Source organism: Artibeus jamaicensis, unplaced genomic scaffold (assembly GCF_021234435.1).
Source record: "Artibeus jamaicensis isolate MK-2021 breed Jamaican fruit bat unplaced genomic scaffold, CSHL_Jam_final contig_484, whole genome shotgun sequence".
Classification (NCBI taxonomy): domain Eukaryota; kingdom Metazoa; phylum Chordata; class Mammalia; order Chiroptera; family Phyllostomidae; genus Artibeus; species Artibeus jamaicensis.
This window is the reverse complement of record NW_026521859.1, coordinates 10,194,453-10,206,922: the sequence shown is the minus strand read 5'-3', so window position 1 is coordinate 10,206,922 and position 12,470 is coordinate 10,194,453.

The following is a 12,470-nucleotide window of genomic DNA, read 5'->3' as shown; positions in this document are numbered from 1 at the left end:
CCACTCGCTTCCCAGAGCTTTCATCTGCTCTAACACCCACCCCCACTCTGCCACCACTGCTGGGGTTTCAGGCAAACCTTGCATCTGGCTTCTCTTTGCTTCTTTTCCCCTTTGTCTTTGTTTACTTTCATGAGGAGCCGGTTGTTTTCATTACCCCCCTTTTGTTTTCCCTCTGTTTGCAGTTGTTTTCATCTCCTGTTTAACTGTCCCCCGGTCCACTTCCCTTCTTTCTGCTGGGCTGTCTGCCACCGGCTTCCAATAAGGACTGTGTGCTTGGTCTCAGCTGCCTTTTCAAGCCTCACTGGGCCCCTCAGAGTGGCGTGGCTTCCATTTCTCACTGAGAAGGTTTTTTTTGTTGTTGTTGATTTTGTTTTGTTTTTCCTCCTTTCTGTTTGTGTTTCTCTGTGCAAGGAGATGGGGCATTTATAAACTTTTCAGGAGAGCTTACTTTTGAAATGAGAGGATGGCTTCTGAATTTCTGGGGCTGCCTGCTGAGATGCATCGTCTGTGAAATTCCTGCTCCAGTGACCGGCAGAACTGAGCGGCTGGCTGCCCCCCTGAACCTGGCCTCTGCTGGTCCCTGGGGCTGTCGCCTCTGCCTGGTTCTTTTTCTAGAGCCGAACAAAAGTTAAACAAGAAGCACTTCCTCTGTACCACACCTTTCTGTTCAAACCTTTTTTAAACTTAATCAAGAAATAGCACAAAGGATCAAAACGGGGAAGAACTAAAAAATCTCAAGAATGTCACAAACAATTCATTACATCGGTAAGATATTGCACAGTGTGTGCTACAGATGAACACTTACGAGCAGTAAGCTCCTCTTACTTCTCACCCCCTAAATCTTTGCTGTTTAGAATGTGGTTGCTGGACCAGCAGCATCAGTGACCCTTGGCACCTGATTAGAGATGCAGATTCCGGGGGAGGGGTGTGTGTGTCCCCCCTCCATACCTCCTGAGCCAGCATCTGCATTATAAAAAGATCCCTCTGCACAACAAATGTGAGAAGTCCTGCCTCAGCAACCTTTAAAAGCATGAAATGGAGCATTAAACCAAGTAAAACTATGAGAGTGTTACTTAATCACAAGGAACAGTGTGAACCTGTGGTCGACATACCCAGTTTTAGCCTGTACTCAGTTTGGGTGTGACAGGTAGGATGACAAGAAGGCCCGCCCTCGTAACCTGTTAGGGTTTATGCAAGGGTTATTTTCTGGGGGGTAAAGACTAACTGAAACAACTGGGTTAACCCACTTTGCGAAGGGCCGTAAAATGTTAGCTATTAAGTTTCCAACCTGCTTCACTGTCATTTGGGGGCCTCTTGCTTCCTCCTTTTCCAGAGCCAGCTGAATGCAGATAGAAACTGTGAGGTGTCAGCGGTCGCTGAGCACCAGGACAGGGAGTGTCAGAAAACACTGCACCTGTAAATGGAGACGGCCGTGCTTGGGAGGACCCTTGCCAGGTCTGCCTTTGCCCAGCATCTGAAGGGTCTTCCTACAGTTGGGGAGTTTGGGGGTAAGCAGGGCTGCTTCAAAGTAACAAAGCCTGAAAACAGTCTTTTGCTTTTCCCTGCTGGCTGCAGCCTCTGCCTGCACCTGCTGGCCCAGGACACTGGTGTAAACCCCAGGCTCAGCGAAGCCCTTCTGCCTAAGACCCTGCATCCTGGACCCGTGATGCAGAGACACAGGGACCGTGGGTGATTTTTTAGCAGTAGCTATAGGGGTGGCAGTGGCACCAGGCAGGTGGCCCATCCAGCAAAGGCATTAGCTGTTCATGATTCGAACTCAAGTCTTGGCTTTCCTAAGCAGCTGCCCGTTGGATGGACATTCCCTGTAATTCTCTGAGATGCCTAATATCCTCTTGGTAAACTGCTTTTCTGCTGAAATCACCCAGAATTGGTTTCTGTCGCTTGCTACCAAGAAGCCTGAGTGATAACTCCACCTGCCTGACCAGCTCGCTCTGAGAAATGAGGAGACAGAGCGTGCTGGGTGGCACTGAGGAGTGCCCGTTAATAACAGAGAAAACGAGCAGAGCATCTACTTCTGTTTCAACTTGATTAAACTCAGTTCTTTGATCATTGAATTACAAGCTGTGGCTCCTACTAATTCATGGACAGCTGGTCATCTTTACGTCCTGCCCCCTGGATGCCCTTGGTCAGAGGCCAACTGTGTGTCCTGGTCTTCTAGGTCAGTGCTATGGTCTACCCCACTCTTCCTTTCTTTAATCTTCACTGAGGACTTTTTTTTTCCCCACTGCTTTTAGAGAGAGAGGGAGGGAGAGAGAGAAGCACTGATTGGTTGCTAGCCATATATGCATAGACCCAGGACTGAATGTGCCCGGACTGGGAATCGAACCTGCTACCCTTCAGTTATGGGACAATGCTCCAACCAGCTGAGCCACAACTACCAGGGCTCACTGTTCTATCTTATCAGCAAAACCAGGGATGACAGGTCCCCAGGTTTCCCCAGCATTTCATCCAGTTTGCCCACGAGCCATCTACCCCAAAGCTGTTTTGGACTCTCTCTCAATTTCCTTCTTGACCTGTCAAGAGATGGGTCACCAGGTTCCCTCTATTGCCCCAAGAAACTGAACATAATACAAACAGATTTCATCAAGGCTGTACTTTTTTGCTTATGGTCACAGCTAACACTAAGAATCCTACTAGGAGCCTAGTGGGATAAATTACGTGATTAACATTATTCTTCGGCTGGCCCATGTCAAACTGTCACCAGTAGCCGTACTTCCCCTGCTTTGTGCATTTCCGTCCGGGCCACATGCTGGTGATTACCAATCCTTCGGGAGTTGAAATACCTTGTCATTATTTCTTTGATTTCAGGACGTGCCTTCCTCCGGAAAAAAAAAAATCTCAGTGTAGCATTTATTTGTTTTCAAAATGGAAGCAAATGAAAATTCACTTAGTGCTGAAATTTTCTGAGAACCAGGTTGTCTCTTGAAATGGTGATATCTTGACGTCGAACAACGTTGCCTTAGTGGTTCCAGATTATGGGGAAGGAACAGCTGCTTGGAGCCATCATTTATTTCCGCTTTGTAAATGCGCAGTTTTATCTAAACATATTTATTTAATCTCTGACTTTTCTTCTTCGGTCCGACCTGTGCCTGGTTGAAGGACGGCATACAAACCCGTGACCTTTCTACAATCTGGCATTTGCCAGCTTCATTGCCTTTTCTTTTTTATAATCCTATGTCCTGACCCCCCCTTTGTAACAGAAAAGTGCCAGCTCCACACCTCTCACTTTCTGCTTCTTTTTTTTCTTAGCTCTTTCATTAAAAAAAAAAATTAGCTTTAAAGAATCTGAATAACCTGTGCCCTAGAGAAATTCCTGAAAACCAGGATGCCTGTACCCGATGATAGCACTGTCGCTCAGAGCAAAGGCTGGAAATGCCGATGTCCCTCAGCTGGAGAGTAGATCAGCACTGAGCCACGTCGTACACCCAGTGGAATATTATACGATAGTGGAAATGAGCGAAAGCACAGCTACCTACCGTCACATGGAGAAATCTTAGAGACAGGGCAGTGAATGAGAAAAAGCAGGGTGCAGAGCCATATACGCCAAATACATACATAGTAAGGCTCAAAAATGAAAAGAACTGAAGCAAAAACTAACCATATGTTGCTTGGGGATAACAGAGGCGATTTCTAGTGCTCACCTCTACCCTGTTCTCCTCTTCCCCTGGGCAGACGGAAGGCCCCCAGCAGTGAGTGAGGCTGACGGGCTATGGGGGAAAGAGGCCTGGACCACTCCTGCCTGGGCTGAAGCATTTACTTACTGATGAGGCGGTCTTAGGGAGGCCTCACATTTAGATGGTGCCACTGTAAAATCAAAGCATCCTGGACCGTGGAGTTGCCACATGGAGACAGTTGTCCCAGAGCGTCCGAGGGACCTGCAGTTGATTTTGCTTGAGCAACAGACAAACCTTTGGTGATGAGTTAAGCCGCTGAGACTTTAGAGTAGGTGCGAGGGCAGCACGACCCAGTCCGCCCTGGCCAGGGCGGACGCACGCGGAGGCTGCTCGGAAGGTGAGGGAGGGTAATGCTGGGCCCACCGTTCAGGATCTGCTGCCCCTGGAGGATCGGGAACAGGAAGGAGCCCGTGGGAAGCCGGAGGACTGAAGGGGATGTTCTGGCTCTTCTGAGGGAGGGGTTCATCGGACTTCGTTTTACAATTAGGCTGATAGCTTCCACACATGTTAATGCGAATGCCAAATATTACATACCAGAAAAGTTCAAAACATTTAAAAACAGTTTAAAAATTAAGTAGCATTAGAGGCAGGTGAGTGGGTGGTTACTGTGAAATTCTCAATTTACTGTGTATTTGAAAAATTTCATAATTAAATGTAGGATAAAGTTTTTTTTGGATAAAAATGTTGAATGGCCAGTAGTGACATTAAGAACTTAAAAAAAGCTTACCTACAATTCAACCACCCCAACACAACAACTATTTTAAGTTTTTGAAAGTCTTTATCACTATGAATACAGTGCTTTCATAGATGTGGTCATAGTATATGTAATATTTTATGGCTTGCTTTTTTCATTTAATAATTTATTTTCAAAATTCCCCCCAAATTCCTGTTTTCTGTTGAGTGCACTTACGGCTGGGGAGTTCCTTCGTACTCCTGCCTGTGTGGGTGTCTCCTTCAAAGCTCAGTCGCACTGCAAAGCCAGGCCCTTTGTGACTCGGTGGTAGAAGGAATCAGAGCCCTAACACTAGGCGCTCCTTCCAACCTTCCCTGGGGCATGCGCTACCCGGCTGCCAACTGCCGCTCTCCAGATAAGGGGACACTGTTTGAGTTAAAGATACCCAGGGCTAGCAACAGCCCGTCGTCCCCTGTCATTGTCACGTCCTACTGTGTGTTACCTTTCCTTCCGCTCTTTCCTCCCTGGCCTTTCTGCTACTCCTACCTCACCAGCATCCCGAACATGGCCCTGAATCACAGTTGTGGCAGGTACAACCTTAACAACCTACTTAAAAAAATTCACGTATGTTTGGAAGCATACATCGTTAGTTTTTTCCTGGTTATAAAAATTATTTATGTTCCCAGCAGATAATTTAGGAAATACATAGAAATAAAAAATCTGTCCACCACCCAGAACTGGACCTCTGCTTATATTTTAGTCTTTTGAAGAAAAGTTTTCATTTTAACAGTCTCTCTGCCTGAAGGCAAAATGTTAAAAACAGAGCTTACTCTACTTGTTCAATTTCTCCCATACCCTGCACATCCATAGCCCAGATAAAATTAACACCAGTGCTGTACGGCCCATCGCTCTTTCTCCACACGGTAGCTGTAACGAGAAGTCTTCCCAGTCATCATTAAGATATGATTTAATACGTCGTCAAGTCTATGAAAGGCTCCTCCACTCAGAATGGCAAACAGCTGTTCACCATCTCCAGCGAGCCTGGAGCCAGAGGAAGGAGACTAAGTAAGAGACTGGAACTCTGGGTGACTTCTGGTCGTACTTGGGGAAGACCGGCAGTTCCCGGAGGGTCCTGGCTGAAGCCCATTCCCTACTCACCTATACTGTCCACTTACCTGAGGTGTGGATAATTGGGCTTGAAACCATAGAAAAACTTCTCTCTCTCTCTCTCTCACTCTCTCTCTGTCTCTAATTTTTCAGGACAGCACAGTTGGTAGTTTACAGTGGGAGGGCCAGGGTTGTCTAGTTCTTTGTAGGTCTTTAAAAGTACCCCGTGTTCTCATTGGAAGTGTGGTGGTATTAAGTAGGATGAATTTTGTGACCTCTGGGGGTTCTGTCTACGCAGATCTGACGTTGCCATTTCTGCCCTCACCTTTCTTCCCGCCTTGCCCAATAGCCCCCTCCAGCTCTCTGGGAGGAGGGCGGGGTCTCTTGCTCCACCAGATGGAGGAGGGGACAGGGTCTCTCGTGTGGAGCAGTGTGTGTCCGTGTAGCTCGCCTGCCTTCAGGAATGCCTGCCATGTGCCCTACTGGCTCCATGGGGTTGGGATGGTTGTGCGCGACATTGAAGTTGCAGCAGGGAACTCTGAGGCCGGCATAGCAACCCTGCTGATATTACAGATGAAGAAGGCAAGGCTACAGAGGGTATATCACTAGCCCAAAGTCACAGTATAAGAGAAACAGGAAAAAAAAAGTTGCTGCCCTAAAGGATTTTCCCATCTGAATTTGTAGTTTGCATGTCTCAGTAGGTCATGTTGCATACTCATTTGGAGCTGAAAGGTTTTAGAAGACTAGGGGGAAATATAGGTAGGAACTGCATGGAAATAGAGGCCCAGAGCCATCCAAACTCAAGCTAAAATGACTGTGATGAGAAGGAATTCCATGTAAGGGGGCATATATGTGCTACTAGTGCCCCATCCATGACCTTTGGTTCTCACTTCGATATGTGCCAAGAGCATTCCACTCCTTTCCACCACAAGCACCTGCAACTCAGGGCCCGGAGGCTCTCTCCTGGCCTGCTGGAGCAGCCGACTGGGAATTCCTAGGAGTTCCCTTGCTCAGGGATAGCATCCCCCAGCCAAAGATAGTCACCTTCTGGTACAAGACTAAGGTGTTCTACAGTCTCCCCAAATCCCGCTGTGGGACTGAGCCCCCAGCTGTCCAGCTGCTCCCTGGGGTAACATGCATATCCACACTCCCTTCACGGGCTTCCTTCTCTTCCCTGCCCTTGTTTACTGGGACCACCTCCCAAATGAACTCGGCATGCTTGGCTCCTCACTGCAGGCCAGCCTCTGAGGGAACCCAAACTCACTCAGCAGGTCTCATGACTCACTTGCCACATTGAGTGTTTGCCCGAGGCTGTGCCTCCGTGGGAGAAGCGGTTGCTATCACACAGGACTCAAAGTGAGAACCTACTGAAAATGGTTTCGGTGTCTTCTCTGAGCCTAAAAACTAAAAACAAAACCAAAAATAACCCACACTGATCAAGTGCACACTCTTCTGTGTGTACATGACCTCATCCAGCTGTCCTTGCAAAGGGGCAGGAGGGGGTGGGTGAGGGGCCACTCAGTGGGTGAGAGCACCCACTCTCTACCGGGCCGTGTTAGGCAAGCACCTGTGAGGTACTCATTGCTACCTCCATTCAACAGATGGGAGAAGTGAGGTTACACTACTTGCTGAACACTGCTAGAAACTTGTAGAACTCAGATGTGAGTCTAGTGGCCCCAGCTCTGGCACTGGTTCATGCTCTCCCGCTGCACCGGGGCTGGCAAAGTTGCCTGCCAACCGCTGCTGGCTGCGGAGTTCTTTCTCAAAATTATATTTTTCAATCACACTTTACATTCAATATTATTTTGTAGTAGTTTCAGGTGTATAGCACAGTGGTTAGACAATCATATACTTTACGAAGCACCCCCCTGATATTTCAGTGCCCACCTGGCACCATGCATAGTAATTACAATATTATTGGTGATATTCCCTATGCTGTACTTACATCCCTGTGACTGTTCTGTAACTTCCAATTCGTACTTCTTAATCCCTTCACCTTTTCCACCCAGCCCCCCAGTACCCTCTCCCCTTGTCAACACTCAGTCTGTTCTCTGGGTCTGTGAGGCTGTTTCTGTTTTGTTTGTTCATGTATTCTGTTCTTCAGATTCCACATCTCAGTGAGATTATGTGGTATTTGTCTTTCTCTGACTGGCTTATTTCACTTAGCATAGTACCCCGTAGGCCCGTCCATGCCATTGCAAACGGCAGTGGCATTCATAACCATAAACACTCTTCCCCACCCCTTTCCAACACAAGCCCCCACAGCAGTGACCCTGCACTTTCCCTTCCACACGCATGTGCCCCAGGCTGCCCTTTGGGGCGTCATTTTCCTCTTTGTTTCACTTAAGTCTCATGGATCGTGTGTGCAAATGTCCTGCAGCAGGAAATGAGGGGTGGCAGAGGCGAGGGCCCCCAAGCTCTCCTCGGGGATGCCCTGGTCGTTACCCAGCCTTCGGTTGCCTCCGCACGTGCCTGTGAGGAGGCCGTGTGTGTGCGATGTCCGTCTTGGCCGCCCTGCTCAGGGGACGGGCTCAGTGGCGGCACCCGGGCGGACCCGGCTCTCCACACGTCTCCCCTGCAGTCACATCTGTCTTGTCTTGTGGCAATGTCACTTGAATGTCATCTCCCCTCAAGTTTCTTGAGGACAGGGTCTGAGTCTACTCACTATAGAATCAGGAACATTTCCTCAGCTACAATAGACATCTTCTGAAATGAATGACGTGCCTATTATTTTAGAATCAAGCTTCATGAGCATGTGCTTTTTTTTTTTAAGAAATAAGCTTTAGATTGCTATTAAAATTTTGACTGTTTTTTTTATAGAAATGCTCTAACAAACAGAAAAGTATAACAAACAGTTTTGAATGTAATGAATAGGGTCATGAATGTCCCTATGCCCGTTGCCTGGATTTAACAAACAGCATTTGCCAGGTTTGATGCGGCTCCAGAATGCAGGCTTCTTACCCACCGCGACTGCAGTAATGTCAAGGTCTTGTCCAGGGACGTCCTGTCCAGTGTCTCACAGAGGCTGCATGCACAGGAGGTAAGCCTCAGCACCTCCAAATGTGACCATTCACCCAATTCTGCACAACTTACCTCGGGAGCACTACGTATCAGGCCATGTGGAGGACACGCAGGGGCCACGACTTTTTATGAGGAAGTCATGGTCCCCATTCCTGAGACCTCCTCCAGCCTAGAGTGGAGACAGACATGTGAGCAGACGACTGCATCGTGACGTGTTAGGGCTAGTGCTCCGTTCTGCAGGTCGATGAACCTAGAACCTGACAGGCCTGTGGTCTTGTCTCCAGTGAGCATTACTAGCTCAAATTTTGGAAACTCTGGCCAGAATCTGGGCCCTGACTTCCAGTTTTTTTGTGACTTAACTGTGCGGCACTTAGTAAGTCCCGATCCAACTCCAGACCCCAGTTTTCTCATCTGTAAATTAAAAGGTCAGTATGGAATATTTCAAAGGTCCCCTTCACCTTTGAGTTTCTGAAACTTTTCACGGTCAAGTATGTACCCAGCTCCTCTTCCCTCTTATTTCCCTGCCCCCGGTCCCCTTGTCCCCCGAGCTAGGGCTTGTGGGCATTTCCAGCTCTGCCAGGATTCCGCGATGGGTTCTCATTCCAGTCCCCGGTTACCCGTGCCAGGGATAATTCTCTCGGTCAGGAATTCCTCTTGAGGAGCTAATTTGTGGGCCTATTGCTGCAGTTTCCATTAATTTCCTTTGACCTGTCCTTGGGGGAAGCTCATGATTACTGATAATTCTAGTTAATCCTTTAACTAGAAAGAGGAAACTAACCATCTAATAGGCAGAACGAGGGAACGACTTGGCACGCTGTCTGACAAATACAAACCTGAAATATCCCGGAGTGTTCTCAGGGAGGCCACAGCCATTAACGCCCGATTGCCGGCTACTGCGAGGCCTCGTGCCCCAGCGGCAGGCACACCTCTCGGCTGAGCCAGCCGCGGGCACAGGCGTTGGCAGCCCCCACGCTCTCTCCGCTGCATGTATGAGGCATAATCATTTTCCTCACTAAGGCAGAACAAGTCCAACCCTGTGAAGGGCTTTCTGACATCTCTCTGAGCGGCTGGCCTTCCCCCATTTCAGAAGATGTCATGGTTTATTAATTCTTTGCAGAAGCAATAAGAACTGGGTATTGGCTTAATTTGGGGGCAATTTACTGCTGTGGTAGAAAAATTGGCTCTGTCTCCTTTTATTCAATACAAGGGCCTATAGTTCCTAACCCCTCCTGCGCGGGCTCCTCCCCCTCCCACTGTTAACTGTGTGACCTTGGGCCAATTGCCTAACCTCTCTGTGCCTCAATTTTCTCAGTATGAAATCAGGCTAACCATAGTGTATATTTCATAGGATTCTTTCAGGTGAATATTAAATTATCAGGATCTTTTAGAATCTCTCTCTACCAAATGCTTTACATTAACACACTATTTTTAATAACCATAAATTTCACATGAAGTTACAGATTTTCCACTTCTCATGTAGTAGGTCCCTCTACAAACAACTGGTGACTTACAGCACATCGCTGCCCCTCTCGGGGCCTCAGGCTCTTCTCTGACACATTGGGGAGGCTCCGATCCTCCCTGCAGCGATCTCCAGGGCCCGTGAGAGCCTGACTGCTGGGTCAAACAGGACGGGCCTTCCAGAAGCCGTGGCACCCTGTGCCCACATTCCCGTGTGGAAGAACTGTCTGGAGCCAAGTACAGATGACTCCCTTTAAAAATGCTGTCCTGTGCCTGCCCAGGCCTCTGGGCCATCTCATCCCATCGTGCATGGGACTGGGGCCTTTCTTCATGTCCTGTCAGGCCCTGAGCCCTTGAGTCCGTGGTCTGGCTTCCTCAGGCTGGGTTGCAAATTGATATGAATGTAGTTACGTAGATTCATGTAACTAAGCTCTGTTCAACCTGAACGCTGCTGAGAGGTACAGTATGAGTGCCTACCTGCCCGGAGGGTCTACGGAGCAGCCCCTCTCGACCCAGAGTGACTCACCCTCCTCCCCCCCTTCCTCCCCCCCTCGCCCGGGCACAGTCGGCAATGCCTGGAGACATCTTTGTTGTCACAGCTGGGTTTGGGTTTGGGGGTGTATGTTATGGCCCCTCAACAAAGAATCATCAACACAAAATTTCAGTAGTGCTGAGGCTGGGAAAGCCTTCTCTAAAAAAAACTCGAGCTTAAGAGTCTGATTCTAAGATGGATTTGAGAGTCAGCAGGAGCCCCAAAATACTGTCTGTGCTCGTCTTGTCGTGGCCGGGGCCCCGAGGCCCCCACAAAATGTGGACGTTATCTGGACAGGACTGGTGGGCAAACAGAGAACGTCACACTTGGGAGGAGCTTATTAAAGAGCATCTGAGCAAAACCCTCAGTTGTACCGGTGAGGAAACTGAGGCCCAGAAGAGAAAGTGCCTTGCTAGAATCACTGTTACCTTGGCTCACCAGCCAATGGGGCTGAGACCTGACTTTGGAGGGACTGGAGCACAGGCAGTCAGACACGATCCAGGCAAGGCGTGGGTATTGTTCCATGGCAACTGAGGGTGCAGTGTCCCCTCCACTGGTTCTCGGCTTCTCTGCCTCTAGCAGGAGGTGGAAGGCCGGGCCTGGGGAATTTTTAGGGCAGAGGTTCTTACTCTCCAGCAGGTATCAACATCCCTCAGAGGGCTGGTTCAAACACAGATTGCTGGCCCCGCTCCTGCAGCCCCAGTCTATAGACAGACAGCCCCTGCCTGTCTAACAGGGTCCCCGGGGCTGCTGACGCGGCTGACCGGGGACCGCACTTTGAAAGCTGCTGTTCTGGAGGACAGGTCAATCTGAGAGATCCCTGTCGCCCACCAGGAAGTGTATGAAACATTGCCCCAGACCTGGCAGCTGCAAATTAGATGGAGGATGTCAGGAGACCCCAACCCTACAGGACTCCACATCTTGGCCTAGAGTGGGTCTGTGCCCCTAAGCCTGATGTAGTGAGACCCAAACTTTAGTTCTCGGGGAGGCCACTCTGCCTCGTGGGTAAGTCACCGTAATTTATCTTCCAAATGGGTCACACTTGAGCGTGAAAGGGGGCAATGCTAAAACTATGTGGGGGACAAAAGGCATCGTCTGGGCCTGTCTGTGGAAAATTGAGCCATGAGAGGTCAGCTGGGCAGCTGGGTCTCTGGGAAAATGGCTGGACCCCCCTCGAGCCTTAACTCTCCCTCAAAAGCGTTTTGATGTGGCCATGTTGTTTCCACTGGAATCATAGGAAGGGAGGGGGCAATGTTGTCTACCCCAAAGGTTTTCGAGAGGCTTCCAAAATACGCTGAGTAGAAGCCAGCAGAGCCGTGACTGTGAATGCAACCCAGGGGCAGGCCACTTGGCACTTGGGAGGCCGGCTGGGGCCACGGACGGCTATTGTTATTTGGGGTTTTTTTTTGACAATCTAAGGGAAGAGAGGTCAGTGCTCCTGACTGAACGGACAGGTATTGCAGGTTGGAAAAGTTCTTGTGGCACACCATTTAAAAATCGCTGCTTTATTCCTCTCCGTGTCACCACGAGATGGCGCGATGCCCGCCACATGCCAGGTGGGCAGTTCACGTTTGCTAATCAATGCTTCTGAAAGCATCTCAACAAACTGTTCATCAGTTTGCCATCCCTGGTAACGCACTTGGGAGCAAGGGAAGCAATGGGGGTCTTGTGTGCCCTAAATGTGAATCTTCTTCTAAAACCATTTTATTATTTCATGTATGATACAAGTAATGAATAGTTATTGTAGGAAAAAACCAAGCAGGCCAAAAAAAATCAACATGTCAAGAATGATGTGATGGAACCATGGACACAGGCAGAGCGTGCTCTGTGCTGGGACATTTGGGACTCTCGGGGCTCCCCTGTGGTGCCTGACCTCGCTTCCGTGTTCTGACTCCTCATTCTCCGTGTCCTTGGCATTAGCATCTCTGAAGGAAGGAGCCCCCCGACCAAACCTGGCCCCGGCATTTAATCTTGTTTCTGCAGT